Raw genomic sequence first — 20562 nt, forward strand, 5'->3', positions numbered from 1 at the left:
CTCATGGCTCAGGGGTTTCGAGGCTGGTTAGCTGGCTGTGGGCTGGGCACTGGCAAGAGCCAGGCAGGGGTGAGAGACGGCAGCCAGGTAGAGAAGGGCTCTGGGGACACGCCAGGGAGCCTGATCCCGACTGACTCACCAAGAGATCCCAAACAGGGGGGGATGGGATCCTATTTGCCGTCCACATAGGTCACACTGGAATGCAAATCTGGAGAAGTATGGCTTGTGGAGACTCGGGTCTTTGCAGGTGGGGTCAAGAACCATGGGCTTGACTAGTGACATCCGTTATGACCATCACCACCATCACCAGGACCAGCAACCTCTTTCCTGCCCTCCCCTAGCCTTCCGGCCTGGGGGTCTGCCCGGCGGTCCATTCCATCCCCCTCTTGCCCTGGGCTTACTCTTTCAGGCCACAGGGCACCTCTGCTCCCACACCAGGATGTGGTGGAGGATCTGCTTCCCTCCCAGTCTCTCTCCTCCTTCCCCAATCCTGTTAGATAAAGTAGCGAACCCCTTCAGAGAGTGAGCCTAGCAGCTGTAATTTTTATGGACGAAGCGGGACAGGATATAATTGGGTAGTTTATCATCGGCAGTTGAGAGAACTCTTCTGTCTTTATTGTTGTTGATTTCGTGCTACTGCGAGTCTGCATAGCAACACCGCCTCTGGAGTCTTGCTCTGTGTGATTTGCAGAGCGCTCTCACACAAAGTCCCCTCTTTGATCCTTTTAACAGTCCTGTGCCATTTGAGGGCACACTTTTAACCCCAGGTTATGGAGGGGCTAACTGAGCAGGATCACACCCCTAACTCACGCTGGGCAGCGGTTGGGATGTCAGTCTTCTGGCAACACCACATCCCGCAGCCTCCCTGTGGACGGCACTGCCGGGTCCTGGAGTCCCTCCCAGGGGCGTCAGCAAACAGTGAGAGGAGCATCCGCTTGAGGGGTAGGGGCTAGACTGACATCCCTCCAGAAAGGGAGGCACCTGTTACCCTTGCACAGGCCAGGCAGAAAGAGTGGGTTCTGGGTGAGTGCGCCCTGTGCAGCTTCCTCCTCTGCCCCTGGGGGGATGGGGACCCTGCTGGTGAGCTTGGAGTGAGGACCTCAGGCTCCTGTGAAACCCAGATTGCAGTGAGGCCTCACTGCAGGCAGCTTGCACTCACAGGGAAACAAGGAAGTGGTGGCTGGAGGGGCGCACCAACTCACAGAGCGTTCAGATCATGAAATCTGATCACGGGGAAAAATGTCCAATTTCTCTCTGTTTCCTCGTCTGCGAAACGAGGATAGTAAGGGTTCCTCCCTTACATGGTCGTTCTGAGCATTAAAAAAAGTCAGTGCATGGAAAATGGTGGTGGCCTGGCACACATGGGGGAAGTGCTCAGGAAACAACAGCTTGAGGGCTGTTGCCCTCTCCTCCTCCTCTTCCTCCCCTTCCTCCTCCCCCTCCTCCCCTCTCCTTCTTTTTATCCCCAGGATCATCACATGATCATTTATTCTCTCCTTTTCCAGCAAGCATTGTCACAAGCACCGACCTGGCTACTGTCGAAACGGGATGAGGCTCCTTCTTTCATTTGTTTTTCAGCTGTGGAGATGGATGGGTTCAGACCTCGTGAGCTGTGGGCACAGCAAAGGGTGCTTTGGTGATTGATGGCAAATATATACACACTGCTTCATTTTACTAACCTGCATCACTCACTAAAGCCAATAGCTTAAAGTATAACTCGCCCTCCTCTCCTGCCATGGTCTTCCCACAGTTTGTTGGGTGGCAGAAGGGGGAGCTTCCCTGAGGCATTTGGGGCAGGCTGCCTGCCCTGAGGACTCTGGGAAGTCTTGCCCAGGGGAGTGAAGCTCACCACAGCGGGGAGGGCTGCGGAGCTGCTTGGTCATCTATTCCCCGTGCCCCCCCCATCTGCTCTAATAAATGTTGGTGTTAAACCTGCACGCCATGGTGCTTCCTCTCTTTCCTCTCCANACTCACCACAACGGGGAGGGCTGCGGAGCTGCTTGGTCATCTATTCCCCCCCCTCCCCCATCTGCTCTAATAAATGTTGGTGTTAAACCTGCACGCCATGGTGCTTCCTCTCTTTCCTCTCCAAGAAGAAAAGCTGAGATGCCACTCCCTGTGTATCTTTGTGAATCCAGCATCAGAAAGCTTACAGTTCTGTGAAGACATGGAAGAAAACCCAAACACCAAGCAAGTTTTCACGAGGGCCATCTCTTTTGGTAGAGAGATGACTTGCCCAAGGCCTGTTCTGGAAATAGAGCCATCACACAATGGCAGGTGCACAGGCTGGTCTTCTAGCCAAGGATACATTTTGGGGTGGAAAGGGGGTTGTGGCTTCTAAATCCCTCACCTGCCCACAGCTCCCAGAATCAGAGATGGCTCTGACAAAGAGCAACAAAATCAGAAATGGGGAGGGCAATGGAAAATGTTCTGAACGGTCCCAGGGAGAATCTGGCATCCTCAAAAAGAGGTAAGAAGAGATGCCCATGTACCCTGGGCTACAGGGGGAGGGCCTGTCCCTGTTCCCAAGGGAGCCAGGGCGGGCTTGTCTAGGGATAAGTTACAGAGGGTCTCAGGCCCTAACTCTGCATGAGGATTTTTCCATACACTACCTTGTTGAATCATCACACCTACTCTACACAGTAGATGCAGTTATTATCCCCACTTTAGAGATGAGAAAACTGAGGTTTACAGAATTTAGATGGTAATCATTTTTAGTCTTAAGTATAACAAAAACTTCGTGGCTTAATACAACGTGAATTTATCACTTTACGCAGGGGCTGCATTGTTCTCTGCAGGCTCTAAGGGTGAATCTGTTTCCTCACCTTTTCCAGATTCTAGAGGCCACCTACGTTCTCATCTCCTGTCCCCCTCCTCCATCTTCAAAGCCAGCAGTGACAGGCTGGGACTTTCTCACACCACATCATTCTGTCTCTTCTGCCTCTCTCTTCCACTGTTAAGGACCTTTGTGATGACTTTGAGCCCATTCAGATAAACCAGCTGGTCTCTCTATCTTCAGGTTAGATGATTAGCAACTTTAATCCCATCTGTGACCTCGTCTCCTCACTGTCATGAGAGGTAATACATTTACAGGGTCCAGGGATTAGGATGTGAATAATGTGGGGGGTTGGTGGGTGGGCATTATGCTGCCTCCTACAGACAGTTTGTTCAAGTTCACATGACTGGTAGGAGAGCAGCAGCTGGGATTTGAAGCTAGGAAACCCCTCACCGCTCTGGGCCCCCCAAACACTGCATCTGTGCCCTAAACCTAAAATCCTTCTGCCTTGGATTAAGTGGTTTTCTCAGCTGAGCTCCCTGAGGGCTCAGGAGGTGTCCTTACCAGGACAGCATTGCACCCCTCACCTGAGAGGTGCTTGCGAGTAGGAGAGGAGCTGGGGAAGAGATAGAATCCTAGGCAGGCTCCACGTTGTCAGTGCAGAGTCAGACTTGGGGCTCGATCTCACGAGCCACAAGATCATGACCTGAACCAAAATCAAGAGTCAGACACTTTTAACCAACTGAGCCACCCAGGCACGCCCAGAGTTTTCTTAAAATTACATTTTCTAGTTGGTTATTCTGCTGTGTATAGGAATAAAATTGATTTTTAAATATTGATTATATCTAGCCACCTCTCTCTGGTATCTCTTACTAATTATTACAGTTTGGGGTTTTGAGATAATTACTATTTATGGCTTTTGCTTCTAAGTTTAGAATAAACTGAGAAGCAGATGTAGGAGTCAGAATAAAAATGATACCCTTTATTACCAATAAGGGTCTTTGGAAAATATGGATTAGATCTATAGCTAATCTTTAATACTCCATTCCAGAATTAAATGTGCCCTGTGACAGAGAGGGTTGGAAAACTACAGGCATCTTCTACGGGCCCTGCCCTTGGAAAAATTCTGGAATGGAAGAACAGAGAATGAGTGCTTCCTAGGGGCAGGCTTGCTCCCTAAGACCATGGAGAGGAAGGTACTGAGGTATGCAGATCTAGGTCCTTCTCCAAACCCAGTAACTTACTCTTTTGGGGTGAATGAGAGAGCAAAGAGAGGACAGTGGTGGTATTTTAATGCAGTTACCACCATGAAGAAACAGGAAATAAATGTCTCTCACATATTATAGATTTCATTGCATTCACTATATGGAAAGTCATATTGTCCGTGATAGTACTGTTTTTTCTTGTGCCATCCTTATACTTCTTGTTAGTTTTTCGTGTCTTATTGCTATAGCTAGGACTTCTAGAACAGTGTTGAATAAATAAAAAAATTTTTTTAATGTTTTTATTTATTTTTGAGAGAGAGAGAGTGAGACATCGCATGAGTGGGGGAGGGTCAAGGAGAAGGGGAGACACAGAATCTGAAGTAGGCTCCTGGCTTTGAGCTGTCAGCATAGAGCCTGACACGGGGCTCGAATCCACAAACTGTGAGATCATGAGCTGAGCTGAAGTTGGGTGCTTAACCGACTGAACCACTCAGGTGCCCCTAAAGTTTTTTTTTTTAATATTTATTTTTGAGAGGGAGAGACAGAGCATGAGCTGGGGCGGGGGANACCGACTGAGCCACCCAGGCACCCCAAGAACAGTGTTGAATAGATGTCATAGTAGTGTGTCTTCTTGCCTCATTCCTGTCTGTCTTTCTTTCTTCCTTTTCCCTTCCCCCCTCTTTCTTTCTTCCTTTCTTCCTTCCTTCCTTCCTTTCTCTTTCTTTCTTTCTTTCTTTCTTTCTTTCTTTCTTTCTTTCTTTCTTTTTCATTCCTTTCTTTAAAGGGAATAAATATGATTGCTGTATTCTTTTGGTAGAAGGCTATTATAAGATTAGGGTAGTTCTCTTTTGTTCCTAGTTTGAAAAAAATGATAAATGGGTATTTGATTTTTCAAATGCTCTTTTGCATTAATTGAAATGACAATATTGTTTGGAATAGCATTAATGTGATGATAGATTTCCCTAATGTTAAACTATCCTTACGTTCCTGAGCTAGTATGGCTTGTCAGGGAAGGCTTCTTAGAGGGGGTGCCTTCAATGATTGTGAAGGGATCACCTGGATAAAAAAAGATGGAGTGGGGATGAGAAGTAGGACAAGGTGAGGGTGCAGATGGGGAGTGTTGTTGCAGGCAGGGGCAGCAGCAAGTGCAAAGGTCCTGAGATGGGGAAGGAGCTGGTTTGTTTGAGGAGCTTCCACAAAGCCAGGGTGACCTCACCTCTGGAGAGAGAGGGAGAATGTCTGCCCCAAGGAGGTAGCCAGTAAATCTCATACAGCACAGTTAATGTTCTCCTCAAACTTGTAAACTCATCTATCTGATAGAAAACAAATCTCTGCTTCAGAGATTTTTCAACTGAGTAAAATGGACTACTCATTTTTGTGTGTGGCTCAGTTTTCTGAAGCCTCCTGATGTTGTGGAAAGAACCCAAGACCAAGAGTTTGTAGGTCTGGGTTCTGATCTATTTTACTCATTTCTCCAGGTATGCTCTGACTGCCTGCTGTGCACCTCACACCGTTTTGGGCCCTGTGGACCAAGAGAGGAAAAAGACAGAAGGGCGCCTGGGTGGCTTAGTTGGTTAAGCATCTGACTCTTGATTTCGGCTCAGGTCATGATCTTGCAGTTAGTGAGACGGAGGCCCATATCAGGCTCTGTGCTGACAGCAGAGCCTGCTTGACATTCTGCCTCCCCTCCCTTTTTGCCCCTCCCCCCTTACACTCTCTCCTTCAGAATAAATCCATAAACTTAACAAAAAAGAGAAAGGCTGATTCTTGAAAAAAGTTATAAAATTCATATAACATCAAATCCACCATTTTAATCAATTTAAAGCATAAAATTTAGTGGTATTTAGTACGTCTACAATATTGTGCCACCATCACCACTGTCTAGTTCCAGAACATTTTATGATCCCAAAATGAGACCCTGTGCCCATGCAGCCGTCACTTTTTATTTGTCTCTCTCTCCAGCCTCTGGCAACCAGAAGTCTGTTCTCTGGATTTGCCAATTTCATGTAAGTGGAATGATACAAGATATGGCTTTTGTGCCTCGCTTCATTCACTCATCGTATATTTTGAAGAGTCATCCGTGCTGTAGCATGTATCATTCTTTTATTTGGCTGAGTCATATTCATTGCATATGTAGATAGACTACATTTTGTTCATCCATTCATCAGTTGATGAACATTTAGGTTGCTTCCATATTTCAGCTATTGTCAAGTACCACTATGAATGTTCATGCACAAGGTCTGAATAGCTGTTTTCACTTCTTTTGGGTATATACATAGGAGTAGAATTGCAGGGTCATATGGTAATTCTATCTTGAACTTTTGAGGAACCACCTAACTCTTCCATAGGGGCTGTGCCATTTTACATTCTCACCAACAATGCCCGAAGGTTCTGATTTCTCCACGTCATTGCCAACACTTGTTATTTTTTTATTTGTATTTTTTTTATTATAGCCAGTGGAGAGGGTGTGAAGTGGTATCTGATTGTGGTTTTGATTTGCATAATGACTAGTAATGTTGAGCATCTGTTCACGTGCCTATTGGCCATTTGTCGATCTTCTTTGGAGAACTGTTTAAGTCTTTTGCCCATTTAAAAACTGGGTTGTTGGGGTGCCTGGATGGCTCAGTTGGTAAGGCATCTGACTTTGGCTCAGGTCATGATCTCGTGGTTTGTGGGTTCGAGCCCCGCATCAGGCTCTGTGCTGACAGCTCAGAGCCTGGAGCCTGCTTTGGATTCTGTATCTCCCTCCGTCTCTGTCCCTCTCCCGCTCACACTCTGTCTCTGTCTCTCTCAAAAATAAAATAAACATTCAAAACAAATAAAAAACTCGGTTGTTGAAGGGCTGATGTTTTTGATGTCCTAGAAGCAGAGCTTACTAAAGGGAGACTCTGGGACAAGTGTCCAAACCTCTCTGCCTCAGTTTCCTCTTCTGTAAAATGAGGACCACACCAGACCTGCAGTATAGGATGGCTGTGGAGACTAAAGAACCTACCGTGTGTAAAGCCCTGGGGACTCTGCACGGCACAGGGTGGGTCTGTGCTGTGTAACCGATAGCCCTTACTTTGTACTTGAGATGAGACTAACAATAGTAACTAAGCAAGAAATTACCAGAGATTAATGGGTGCTGGGAAGAAAATAAAACAGTGATGCAATAGAGTGACTGGAAGGCTATTTTAGGTCGGATGGACAAGGCAGGCTTTTTGGAGGAGGTGACACTTAAGCTGACACCGGAATGACAGGAAGGAGCCGACCGCAGGAGGATCCCGGCACAGAAAGAGCATTCCGGGTTGAGGGACCCGCCAGGGTAGAGATCTTAAGACAGGAACCAGGGGCCAGTTCAAGGAGCTGCTTGAGAGAACAGGGCTGCAGGGGTGGGGGCCAGGGGCCTGCACCGTCCCCGTGTGGGGCGCTGGCAGGCAGTGACAGCATCATGTGAGGATGTGAACCTCAGACTCAGGGAGCCTGGGGGTCCAGGTCTCTCCATATTAGGAAACTTAGGACAAGTGACTTAGCCCATTTGGAAAAATCCTCAGTTTTCTCATGTGAAAAGTGGGGCTCGTGCTTCTTACCTCGTGGGGCTGCTCTGAAGCTCAAATGATATAAAATACAGAGGGACACACACATTTTATTTATTTATTTATTTTTACAAATAGTTTATTGTCAAATTAGTTTCCACATAANTTACGGTGGGGTTCGTGATGGAGAATGCTATCTCAGCATTGTTGTTCACGCAACCCTCTGAGCCTCCCTCCTGCCTTCCCACCTTCCTCCAACCTTCCCTCAAGGTCCAGCACCCCCTGTGTGCCGGGCACGAGGCTGTAGGGGTGAATGACTAGGTCTGTGACTTCAAGGAGCCTCAATACCCTTTCTCCACAAGGCTTCTTACCTCCGAGGCAGTTACAATGACTGCTCGCTCTCCCGTGTGGCTGTGGGGCAGGGCTGGGGTTGGGGATCCTGGCCCCCCTCTTACCAAGGCAGCCCAGGCAGCCCAGTGTGGTGGCTGAGAGCACTCTGAAGCCAGACTGCCTCAGCATAATGCTGGAGCCACCACTCACTAGTCACTTCACCTCTCTGTGCCTCAGTTTCCTTGTCTGTGAAATGGAGGTAATACTAGTATTTACCTCATAGGGTCATGATGAGGCTTCAGCATGGGTAGTTTAAATACAAGAAAAGCACTAGAAGAATGTCTGGCAGGTAGGTGCGATATAAATATCAGCTTATTAAAATAAATAAAATCAAATTCTCTCTCTCGCCTGGGCAAGCTGTTTGATGGCCAGAGCCTCACTTTCCAAATATGCACATTGGATCTGTTGAAAGGCTCTGGTGGGAACACGTGTGCATGGGGAGCCTGCACGGATGTGGGCTCCCCTCTTCCCACTCAGCCCTGAGTCCTGCTGGGCCCTGTCTGTCTTTCCCTCCACTCCTCAAGACCAGACAAACAGGCCTTATCTGTAATGCAAGGCCGGCGCCCTGAGGGTTCTCAGGAAACCTATGCTTTATGGAATTGGAAAAGGAGAAGAAATTGGACATGAAGGGTATGTGTGTATGTCTGTATCTGTGCGTATGTCTGTGTGTGTCTGTGTCTTTGAGTGTCTGTACAAGTGTGTCTCTGCATGTTGTCTGCGTCTTTGAGTGTGTCTGTGTGTATGTGCGTGCATAGGTGTGTTTGCATGTGTGTATGTGTGTGTTTATGTTCGCATTTGTGTATGTCTGTCTGTGTGTGTGCACATGTATCTGTGTGTCTGCATGTGTGTCTGCGTGTGTCTGTCTGCGTGTGCGTGTGCGTTGGGGCACCTGCCAACCCCAGCCCACTCAGAGCTGCCAGGACAAAGGAGCTATGTGACCCAGTCAGGAGCGGGGGCGGGGTGCGGGGGCTGCTAGAGCCCAGCCGGCCGCTAGGGGTCAGTGTGTCTCCGCCGCAGGCGCTGGGGGCCGCTCACCTGATTGGGGCAGATGCCCACTGACAGTTCCTGACAGTTTGCAACATCTCCTGCCTAAGGTTAAAAAAAAAAAAATTAATTAATGTATCTTTCTCCGTAGCAGAGAAGGGAGCCCAGACAACCGAAATAACAAGCCGCCTCTCTCTGCAGGAAAATGCAGAAGGTGGTTAACCCGGCCCGTCCTTTGCATTCCTGGGCTGAAGGACTGAGAATCCAGTTGTGGTTTCTGCTCTGGCTATCTCGGTGCCGCGAGGGTGCCTGGGGGGAAAATCTGCTGAATTCTTCCTTTTCTATTTTCTGCCTGGGCGAGGAGGAGGGCGTTAATGCCGGCTGGCAGTTACTTGAAACTGAGATGGATGGTAATGGGGTGTGTTAACAAACAAGGGCAGGAAATAAAGTGTCATATTTTCTGGAGGGCGAACTGCTCCCTGGAGACAGAGCGGCAGGATTCTACAGAGGAGACACTCTGGAGGGGGGGAAAAAGGCAAAAAACCCCACAACCCCCCCAAAACAAAAAAACACCACCCTGCATAATCTCCCCCTCTCCCTAGCCCTTCTTCCCTTTTTGGTGCCTCTTTGGTGAGGCATAAAGTCAGTCTCATCCTGGGGCTGGCTAACAGGCAAATAATTGGGCACCAAAAAAAAAAAAAAAAAATCAGTTAGATTCCTGCGGCAATGTTTAGTTATTCCTTAGTCTCAGGCTGAATCTGAAGATAAAGAAGACTTCACCACATCGGAGCTACCTGCTTGGAACCCGGCTCCTGTTTGTGAGCATTGGCCACCTGTCCTCAAACGCCCTGACTCGCAAATGGCATGTCCTGAAGTGGGCCCTTGCCATGCTTTTGCACATCCAGGAAACACCCTCACCCCATTTCCAGCATCCACATCACTTTCCTCCATGGCATTCTGCTCTTATTCCTTCTGCAAGGACCCAAGACAGCCAGCCTCCTTGCCTCCTCTCCTGCTGCCCCTATAGCATGGTGTTTCTGAACAATGCACCCTTTGAAGGCCTGGGCGCTATCTCATTCTTGGTTAGCCTAGCACCTGGCACCATGCCTCGTGCATTGTTAGGAGGTGCTTGACCTATGATTGGGAGTGAATAAATGGTGGTGTCCCTAAGCCCTCTGCTAGAGATAGTAATAGCCAATGTTTATGGAACACACTCCCTGTCCTAAATGCTTGCAGGCTTTTTTCCACTTAATCCTTACTCCATCCTTGTGAGATGGGAACTAGCGCCATCATCCCGGTCATCATCATCTCCATTTCATAGATTTGGAAGCTGAGCCTCAGAAGGAGAAACTGATCTGCCCACAACCACAGAACTTGGCAGCCAGAGCAGGGATGCGGACCTGGAGCCTGGAGGACCAGAGGACCCCCGCCCCCTGGCGCCTGGAGGACTGGAGGACACCCCCCCCCCCCCCCNCCCTCACATGGCATTGCACACTTGCTCATTCATGCTGTTGTAAAGCGGTGTGCTCCTTGCGGCCAGGGTCATGCAGACACCTCTGGAGCCTTCGAGAGAGAAAAGGCCAAAGCAGGGTGGGGTCTGAGTCAGTCCTCTGGAAGTGGGCCCCCTGGCTTGGCTTTGGCTTGGACCAGACTCATCCCCATGGAGGCCCCCTACTTGTGGACTCTGGAGCCAGGCTCCCCGGGTTCAAATTCTGCCTCTGCTGCTTACTAACAGGGCCAGTCACTTAACCTCCCTGAACCTTGGTTCCCTCATTTGCAAAACGGGAATAATAGTAGTGCCCACATCATGGGCCTGTGGTGAGGACGGATGAGATAAAGTATTTATGTGGAATGGCGCTTGGCACAGATACTACCTGTTTAAGACACTCCATTCAGAATCTGCATTCTTTGCTGCCACTTCTGAACTGTACGTCTGTCTCCATAGAGTTCATTAGCTGTCTGTGGGCCTCACACATCCCTCTTTTTCACTTAAAAAGTAGTTATTCCATTAAAAACAAGCAATATCCCAGACCAACAACAAACTTTCAGATGACAGGGGAAGGCAAACATTTGGCATTCCGCCTTAGCCACCCACTTCACGTCACTTATGAACAACACATAAAGCAACGAGGGATGCCCATATAAGGGCTGGTATTCAATACATTCAGTGTATGGCTGCTCTGGGTGGACATACGCTTACAATTAATGAAGCCAGCCGGCTTCTCCGGATGGCTATAAATACTCTAGGAAGAGAAATCCAAGACCAGAGGCTCAGGACACCCCGCGCCATCGGCACCAGCTCAGGCTCTTCCTGTGAATGATGCAGCATGACTCAGTACTTGCTCCTTCCTGAGAGCTGGGTGAAACTACCACGGCCACATTTTTGTCAGTGTAGCCAGCGGTGTCACCAGATACCATGTTCTCTAAGACCAGAATGCATGCCATTGAGTTTTCTTTAAAAGGTGCACCAAGAGGAATATGGTGGGGGTATTCAAACCGTTTGGGGGTGATTCTTATAGTTATCACTCCATCTCCAGATATTTATGGAGCACCTGCTCTACCCTTGTAGAGTGTACTTAGTGTACACCTTGTAAGTGTACAAGGTGTGGGGACGTTGGTGGGTTCCTGTCTCCATGGAAGGGGCAGCCTGATGGGGAATGGCTAAGGGACAGGAAGTGCTGTGATGCTAAGCATTGTGCGGGAGAAGGCCAGGCTGTGGTGGAGTTTATATGCGGGTTGAGCAGGGGGCAAGGTAGGCTTCCCAGGGTGGCGCCGTCCAAGCTGAGTGGTGAGGAAGGAGCAGGAGGGAGGGAGCCAGAAAGGGCGGACTGCCTGTTCCAAGCTCCTAAAAGCCCCTAAAGGTGAGGAGAAGAACAGGAAGCCCTGTAGAGCCAGAACAAGACCAGAGCAGGGACCGTGAGTTGAGGAAAACCTACAAAGGTAGGGAGGGTGGGCCATCTAGAGCCTTGATAGCCATGTTAGGGATTTAAGGATTGATTACAAGGTACTGCACAGCAAAGGAAACAACCCACAAAACTGATAGGCAACCGACGGAATGGGAAAAGATAGTTGCAAATGACATATCAGATAAAGGGTTAATATCCAGAATCTATAAGGAACTCACCAAACTACACGCCCGAAAAACAAACAACCCAGTGAAGAAATGGGCAGAAGATATGAACAGACACTTCTCCAAAGAGGACATCCAGATGGCCAACAGACACATGAAACGATGCTCAGCATCCCTCCTCATCAGGGAAATACAAATCAAAACCACACTGAGATACCACCTCACACCAGTCAGAGTGGCTAAAATGAGCCAATCAGAGAACTCTAGATGCTGGCGAGGATGTGGAGAAACGGGCACCCTCCTACACTGTTGGTGGGAATGTAAACTGGTACAGCCCCTCTGGAAAACAGTGTGGAGGTTCCTCAGGAAACTAACACTAGAACTCCCCTATGACCCAGCAATAGCACTGCTAGGAATTTACCCAAGGGATACAGAAATGCTGAGGCATAGGAGCACATGTACCCCAATGTTCATAGCAGCACTCTCCACAATAGCTAAAACATGGAAAGAGCCTAAGTGTCCATCAACAGATGAATGGATCAAGAAGATGTGGTTTATCTATACCATGGAATACTACATGGCAATGAGAAAGAATGAAATCTGGCCATGTGTAGCAACACGGATGGACCTTGAGGGTGTTATGCTGAGCGAAATAAGTCAGGCAGAGAAGGACAAATATCACATGTTTGCACATATAGGAGGATTAGGAGGAACTTAACTGAGGACCATGGGGGAGAAGAAGGGGGGAAATGGTGGGGGAAAGGGAGAGAGGCAAACCATGAGAGACTCTTGAATGCTGAGAAACAAACTGAGGACTGATGGATGTGGGTGGGAGGGGGGAGATGGGCATGGAGGAGGACACTTGTGGGGATGAGCACTGGATGTTATACGGAAACCAATTTGACAACCAACTATTTGTAAAAAAAAAAAAAATAAAATTCAGAAAAAAATGTTAATAAAACTTGTATTTAGTTTAAAAAAATAAATAAATGCATTTCTAAAAAAGTAAAAAAAATAGAAGTAAATTAAAGACATTTTCAGGTAAAAAAAAAAGGATTGATTACAAGGTAATAGGATATAGTTGAAAGAAAACAAGGTAATGAGATTTGTATACTTAAAAATATGTGATTAAATTACATGCTGTAGCTGTGATGTGGATCGGAGAAGATTAGAAAGGAGCAAAGGTTACCTTAAAAGGCCAGTTAGGAGTCTCTGTTGTAGGCTTGGGGAGAGATGCGGGCAATCTGCAGGAAGGTGGGAGGGGTGGTGGTGGAGAAGGTGGATTCTACAAACACCTAAGTGATAAAACCCTACCATAGGGTGGATGTGGGTGGACGGGGCAAGGGAGAGAGAGGAATCATAGATGACTCCCAGGCTTTGAGTTTGAGCAAAAGAATGGGTGTTGGAGGGAAATAGGTTGGGAGCAGAGCAGACCGTTCAGTTTTGGACTTGTTGAGTTTGAGGTCCTGGTGAGATGTCCAAGGTGGGCTATGGGTAGGGTCAGGGCACAGATAGCCTGGGCTGGTGTTAGAGACTGGGACTCATTGGCCATAGATGGCATTGAAAGCCCGAGAGTGGATGAGGTGGTCCAGCTGGGTGAGCAGGTCAGTCCTGGGATGGAGAAGGTGAATGGCATTCAGGGAACTGAGGAGGTGGCTAAGGCAAGGCCATAGATGGTGGGGAAGGGCTCCTGCAGCCAGTTTGGCATTAGTCTAGGTAACCCATTTCAGGTGGCAAACCAGTTTTTGTACTCTTTGGCTTTGGAAGACATAACAGTGACAGGGTCCCGTGGAATTTCAGCCCCACAATGAGAATTTACGGTCATTTCTTAGTATGTTGGAGGGAACTGACTAAACCTTGTTGGGATCTAAAAGTCACAGGTCCTTTGCCACTGGTTGTCTTTGCTCTGTTGAAATTCTTGCAGGAACAAGGAAGTCTCTTGGGCACTCTTTCTGATTCTTGGTCCATTCTAGTACTTTCTAGGCAGGCACTAGGGAAAGGTAGGGATTCCTGATAAAAGAAAGGTTTGGGGGGCAGGGTCCACTCTCCACTGGTAGGCTGTCTGATTCCAGGTTAACTAGCATAAGAGCTGCTCTGGAGGGAAGGGTGCCTCTCGCATGTAGATGCATGATCGGACCCTTGCCGTCTCACCTTCACACTCTGATGCTCTTTCCCAGCACAGGCGATGTCCTCTGCTAGTGGTGTGGGAGATGATTTTAACCGCTAGAGGGACATGACGTGAAATAACATTAAGTTACAGAGTGAGAAACTCCCCTCATTTTCAAGTGTTTATGGAAGGAGACAAATTCCAGGGTGTTTTTAACTTTTACTAATCTTTCCTTTGCACAAAGAGCGAGCAGGTTCCTGGGGCCAGAGAGAGGCTTCAGGCAGACCCATGATCAAGTGACAGTTGCTTGGTTTTCATTGATTTTAATGTTTCCTTCTCATTATGGCAGCAGATGCTGGCTTACTTTCATGGCTGTAGTGCCGTCGATGGCATCTTCCCAGCCGTGTTTGTGGGGTGCTTTGTTGTCTCAGGTATCCTGGCCTACCCTGGCTGCTGCAGCAATGATGTGAAATATTCCATTTGAAATAAATGTATCTGAGTAATTTTACCACTGGAATCCAGCTTTGGCAAAACATATTAAGGGTGATAACATGAGTGGCAAAATTTGGAGGATGATGGATGAGATCATAGACTTTTAAAAAGGGGATGGTGGCCTAATTAGGGTGATCAGGCATGCTGTTTTTCCTGGGGTTGGGTTTCTGGGATGGGGGACTTTCAGCTTTGGAACCAGGAAAGTTCCTCATCAGGCAGGTGGGGAAACTGAAGACAGTAAAGTGACAGATTTGTTGCAGGTGGCACCTGTAGTCAAGGGGCAGAATGGAGAATGGAACCGCGTCTCCTGATGGCTAGTTCTCATTAACTTTCTTCATCTGGATCCCCAGCTGGGGCTCTTTCTTCTACTGTCCTTCCCTCCGTCACCTCTGTTTGCTTTTAGACGCCTCTATAATAATGTCAAAACAAACAAACAATGAGATGGCATTTGTTAAATGCAAGATACTGTCATTAAGAGCTTTCTGTCTATTGATCACTGATCTTCACAACCATCCTATGAAGTAGGTGCTATTGTTATCCCCTTATTACCCCTGAAGAAACTGAGGCATCAGAGAGGTAAAGTCACTTGTCCAAGGTCATCAGCTAGTGAGTGGCAGGGGCAAGACTTAGGATCCAGGCTGTGCAGCTCAAGAGTCCATGCCCTTAGCCACCAGGCTACCCTGCCCCTCTGGGCTGGTGCGCTTTACCAACCCTGGCTATTTCATTTATTTATTTATTTATTTTTATTTAAAACAATTTTTAATATTTATTTTTGGGAGAGAGCGAGAATGCCAGCAGGGGAGAGGCAGAGAGAAAGGGAGACAGAGGATCTGAAGCAGGCTCCAGGCTCTGAGCTGTCAGCACAGAGCCCGACGCGGCGGCTGGAATTCAGAAACCTTGAGATATGACCTGAGTCAAAGTCGGACGCTTAACCCACTGAACCACCCAGCCCCCACCCCTGCCTAGTTTTGATGGTGACCTCCCAGAAGGCAGTGCCCCAGTTTATGTGGTGTGCTTAGTGGCCCTCAGGAGACCTGCCTCTGAGTCCTGGCTGCAGCCTTCATTTAAGAGGACTGGGCCCCACTTTCATTGTGTGTAAAATGGAGAAAAAATTACATCCTATCTGTTTTACTCTGCTGGCTGTCATAAGGACCACATATAAGTCAGTCTGTGTGACGGGTATTCGGGAATAGCAAAGCACAAGACAGGTATAGTTTGTTTCTGTAAAGTGACAGTGGCCCCATGAGATGCTTGTTAAAGGCATGATAATAGTGGGAAAGCCCACTGTGGAAGGGCCATGGATGAGCTCATTAGAAAGGCCCAGAGTGAAAATCTGGCAGGGACGTACACAGTATGAGCTCAATAACACTGTTGAAGGGACAAAAGTGAGAGCTGGAAAGCAGAGCGGTGGGGGACACCGTGATGAAAGCCATAGAGCCCTGGCCGGGACCTGGTATCACGCTGCTGTTATTAGCTGGATTTCACAAGCGATGAATCCACCGTGCACCACATGGACCCCTGCACCTGGGCCAGACCGAGTTCCCTCCCAGCCCTGCCCTTACCTTTGGGGAGCTGGGTGGGTCGGTACCTCTCGGAGCCTCCTGTGCCTCCTCTTGTGTTCAGCGTGGGGCGGATTAGATGAAATACAACCACCAAGTGCTGCACACAGTGCCGGCCACCTGGGAATCCCTCCGTCAATATTAGCGATTATTATTAGCGGTGGAAGGACCCGATTTAAAGGGAACCAAAGGCCGCCGCAGGGAAGATGCTGATTTGCATTGATCCACCTCCACTGCAGTGCCGCAGGAGTTGGTAAGGAGGCTGTGAAATCTCCCTCTGATTTCAGAACCCCTGGGATCCTTTCTGGAGGGAGGCAGGGGGCTGCCTTTCAAGACCCCTTGCAGCCCGGGTTTGGGTCCAGCCCACCCTCCAGGTTTGAGTATCTCTTTCAGCTCATCATTTAACTCTTGGAGCTTTAGTGAGGGGTTACCAGATACAGGAACGAGCGTTCCCACAGATGCCTTACTGCTTCCCTTCAAAAACGAAACTCTTGGTGCTAACAAAGTGTCTTTCAGACAGCAGAGGCACAGGGCGCTCAGCCGCCGGACTGAGCGCTGGTTTCCCCGTTCCTGGGGGCAACCGGCTCTCTGTCCTGCCCTCCCCCTCTCCCTGCCGCCCCCAGCATGTTATCTATGGGGATTGGAAAACAGTATCAGAACAGGCCCCATCTGTTCCTGAAGTCGTGGAAGAATACTTGTGTGATAAATTTACAGGGTCACTGGAAGACCCTCTAATTTTCTGGGAAATGACAAGGCGTCTGTGGCCATGTTGTGTAAAAGTTCCTCTTTTATACCCTAGTTACATGCCATGGACTATTTACTCGGAGTCTGAGGGTATATTTACCATTCAGGCAACATCACAAACCGTCAAAGAAATCTACTCAGAGTAGGATGTGTTGGGTATCTCACCTTTCTAAAAATGACACTCAGCTTTTTTCTTTTTTTTAATAAATCTTTTTAGGCGCTATGTTCACAGTGCAAATAGCTCAGGAAAGACACTGGTAGGGAGTCAAAGTTTAAGTCAGGGCAGACGTCTTGCATGGAAACAAGACCCAACCCAGGGTTTGCCAAGAAAGGAAGCTGGCCATGTATTGGATTCCTCAGCAGAGCTCCTCCAAAGCCGATTATTGATACATTGATCTGCTGAGAAAGCACCTCATGCGTTCCAAGCCTCAGTGTGTCATTCAGAGCCGACTTCGGATAACCACACGGGATAGAGAAGTTGTCTCCAAAGTCAATAGCTGAAGGAATGCTTTGGGGAGAGATTGAAGAACATGTTTTTCCAAATTTAGAACCCACTCACATTTCGTGGGTTCTGAGATTAATATTGAACTTGAACATAAAGTTCTGGCAAAATACAATTTCATGATTCAAAACAAGACTCTGTCCAAGGGAGCCTGCAAAGGTGTCTTGGAAGTCTTCTGTCTCTTGCAAAACAGCTTGTTTGAGGATTCAGATGTGAATGAACTGGAACCAAACTGATTCCCTTCCCCTTGAGCTCCATGTGGCTTTTCCAATTAAGCAGCAGTGCGGTGGTAGTGGGGGTGTGGAGGGTAGGAACGAACTCTGGAAAAAGTGTGTTTGAGGTTTTGCTGACCCGAAGACGTTTGGAAAGTAGTTTGAATCCTCTGCCAGGTCCTGACAGTCCAAGGATCTTGCAGACTCTGTTTTTGGTCTGATAACGAATCCCCAAGAGGAGATGTTGGAGAACAGAGTGGACATGAAGCGTCCCCGAAAAAAGGACGGTCAGCCTGGGGCTCTGCCTGCCAATCTTTATCACAACCCCACGTCCCTAGAATTGACCCTGGGTGGGTCAGAGGGGAAGGAACTGCTGCCTTGAACTTTGAGACTTGAGAGGTTTTGGCCCCGAGCCTGAGGCTCCCACAGTTGAGTGGCACCATACCCAGCCACTCTACTCTTTCCAGATTCTCTAATCATGTCACTTCTAAGCTTAAGGTCTCTCAGCAGCAGCTCTGCAGTTATTGCTTAAAGTCCACAGTCCTTAGCATGGCCCGCCCGAGCCTTTCTGGCCTTGCCCTGTCCACCTCCCTCTCTGGTGTTTTGCTCGCTGCCCCTGTATACTTGACTCTCCAGCCTGGCTGACCCATTTCTGTGCCCTCCCCCCACCCTTCAAAGCACCGTTCCTCTCTGGATTCTCTGTTCTTGTCATTTGTTCTGCTTGAAATGGCTTCTTCTAATCTCCCTCTTTACCCAGGGGTCCTCCCCAGACCCTAGCCCCCTTCTGTGCTACCTCATGTGGGCATCCTGAACTCACCGTGTTGTGGCACTTGCCACTGCCTGTATCCTAACAGTCTCTTCATGTGTGTGCCAAGCTGGAGCACATGATATTCACCAGATGCTGGGGACAGCCAACTGTCCTGGCTGTGTCAGGGGACTAGAGGATACTCCCAAGGACCTGTGCACTGGGGAGGGTCCCATGCTCATAGCGTGGGCTTTCGGAAAGTGGAGGGTGATTGGTGGGAAACCAGCAAGATGGTAGAAGACTGTAGAGTGTGGGGCATAATCGTTCACCAGGACCCCTCAGGTCTACAATTAAGTTATCAAATCCTCAAAACCAGTGGAATTGTCTTCCTTGTGGAAAATGGTGGAGGAGTGTGGGGCCTCGTCCCAACTGGCTCAAGGCCATATTGGCCTTATTGGCAGGAATGGAAACAAGGTCAAGAGGAAGAAAGAATTTGCGTCAACTGTGGGGAGGGCGTCTGGATTCTCACAGGTTACGCAATTGGGGATTTGAGCAATGGGTAACACTTATTGTCTAGCCATTGGACTATGAGCTCTTTGGGGGAAGAAAGCATGGCTCATTCTTCTCTGGGTCCCCAGTGTCTATCGTAATACCTGGCACATGGCACATGGGGTCAGTGGCTCAGTGAATAGTTGCTGGATGAATGGATAAATGGATGGGTGGAAGGAAGGATGGAAAGACTGAAGGATGGAGGGACAGATGAATGTATGGAGGGGTAGTTAGATGGTAGGATAGATGAATGGATGGTGGATAGATGGGAGAAAAGATGGATGAGTAGATGGATGGATGGATGGATGGGTGGCAATTCTAAGCACGCAGACACACTAGTTGTGATTTTTTCTTCTGCCTCAGATGCCTTTCCTCATCCTGCTCTCCCCCATTGCTCAGCTGCCTAACTTGAAGTCACCCTTTATAACGAAGAATTTGAAGCAGAGGGAATCGTGTAAGAAAAGGCTCTGAGGCCTGAGGGAGCAAGGGCTCAGCTGGGAAACTGCAGGAAGGTGTGTGGGTGGGTGTGGTTGGAAAGCACATTTTAAGGGAGGGGGAAGAGGTGGGTGGTGCAGCTGGAGAATTTTAATCAGGGCTAAGACCACAGAAAGACTCCGTACCTCACTCCAAGCCTTTGGACTCTGGCCCGAGAGCAACGGGCCCCATCGAGAGGTTTCCTGCAGAGCAGTGTCCTGTACTTTTGCACATTCTGCTTCTTTGTCTGTACTGATTTTTTTTAATGTTTTATTTATTTTTGAGAGAGAGATAAAGACAGCATGAGCAGGGGAGGGTCAGAGAGAGAGGGAGACACAGAATCCGAAGCAGGCTCCAGGCTCCTAGTTAGCTATTAGCACAGAGCCTGACGTTGGGCTCGAACCCACGAACCATGAGATCATGACCTGAGCCGAAGTCGGATGCCCAACCGACTGAGCCTGATTTTTAAATGGATGATTTAGAATGGCTCTGCTAGGAACACCTCAACCTCTCAGGGTGGAAACCAGGTGGGCCCAACCTCTGACCTGGAGTCAGAAGGCCTGGGTTTATTTTGCAGCTTGCCCTTTTGGTGGCCAGCAGTGACAGAGCCCCTTTACTTCATACCTCAGTCTCCTCACCTGTAAGATGAGTAAAAGAGAGTTTGCCCAGGGCTGGCTTTGTGGCTGTGCTGCAGGTGGAGTCCCCCAGGACCCTGTGCTTCCAACAATCCCGTTCCTGGTTTAATGCTCTGCAGTCACTACCTTGAAATCCTTACAGATTTTGCACAAAAAGCCCCACATTTGCCTTTTGTACTGGGCTCCAGAAATGATGTAGCTGATCCTGAATCCATCTTACAGGAATGGTATGAAAATAAAATAACATCCAGTATATAAAGAAGGTCTTTATTTAAAATTTTTTTTTAACATTTATTTATTTTTTGAGAGACAGAGTGCGAGTGGGGGAGGGGCAGAGAGAGACAGAGACACAGAATCCAAAGCAGGCTCTAGGCTCTGAGCTGACAGAGCCTGATGCGGGGCTTGAACCCATGAGCTGTGAGATCATGACCTGAGCCGAAGTGGGATGCCTATCCAACTGAGCCACGCAGGTGCCCCAAAAGGTCTTTAAAGATGATACAGCACTAACCCAATGGAAGACCTTATTGATATTATGCAAAGAGATGTATTCTTTTTAGGCTTGTCAATTCTCCTGTATTCCAGGTGCTGGGGACCCAAAGGGGA

General features: G+C 48.4%; 1 protein-coding gene across 1 annotated transcript in view; it reads left to right on the plus strand.

The window, feature by feature from the left end:
• Positions 1 to 1920, plus strand: part of CUNH17orf67 (chromosome unknown C17orf67 homolog) — a 17895-nt gene extending 15975 nt beyond the window's left edge. Inside the window, exon 4 of the mRNA XM_077762868.1 lies at positions 1506 to 1920. The gene's annotated coding sequence lies outside the window, so the exon portion shown is untranslated. The remainder of the gene's footprint in view (positions 1 to 1505) is intronic.
• The last annotated feature ends 18642 nt before the right edge of the window (positions 1921 to 20562 follow it).

Source organism: Crocuta crocuta, unplaced genomic scaffold (genome assembly GCF_008692635.1).
Source record: "Crocuta crocuta isolate KB4526 unplaced genomic scaffold, BGI_CrCroc_1.0 scaffold144, whole genome shotgun sequence".
NCBI lineage: Eukaryota > Metazoa > Chordata > Mammalia > Carnivora > Hyaenidae > Crocuta > Crocuta crocuta.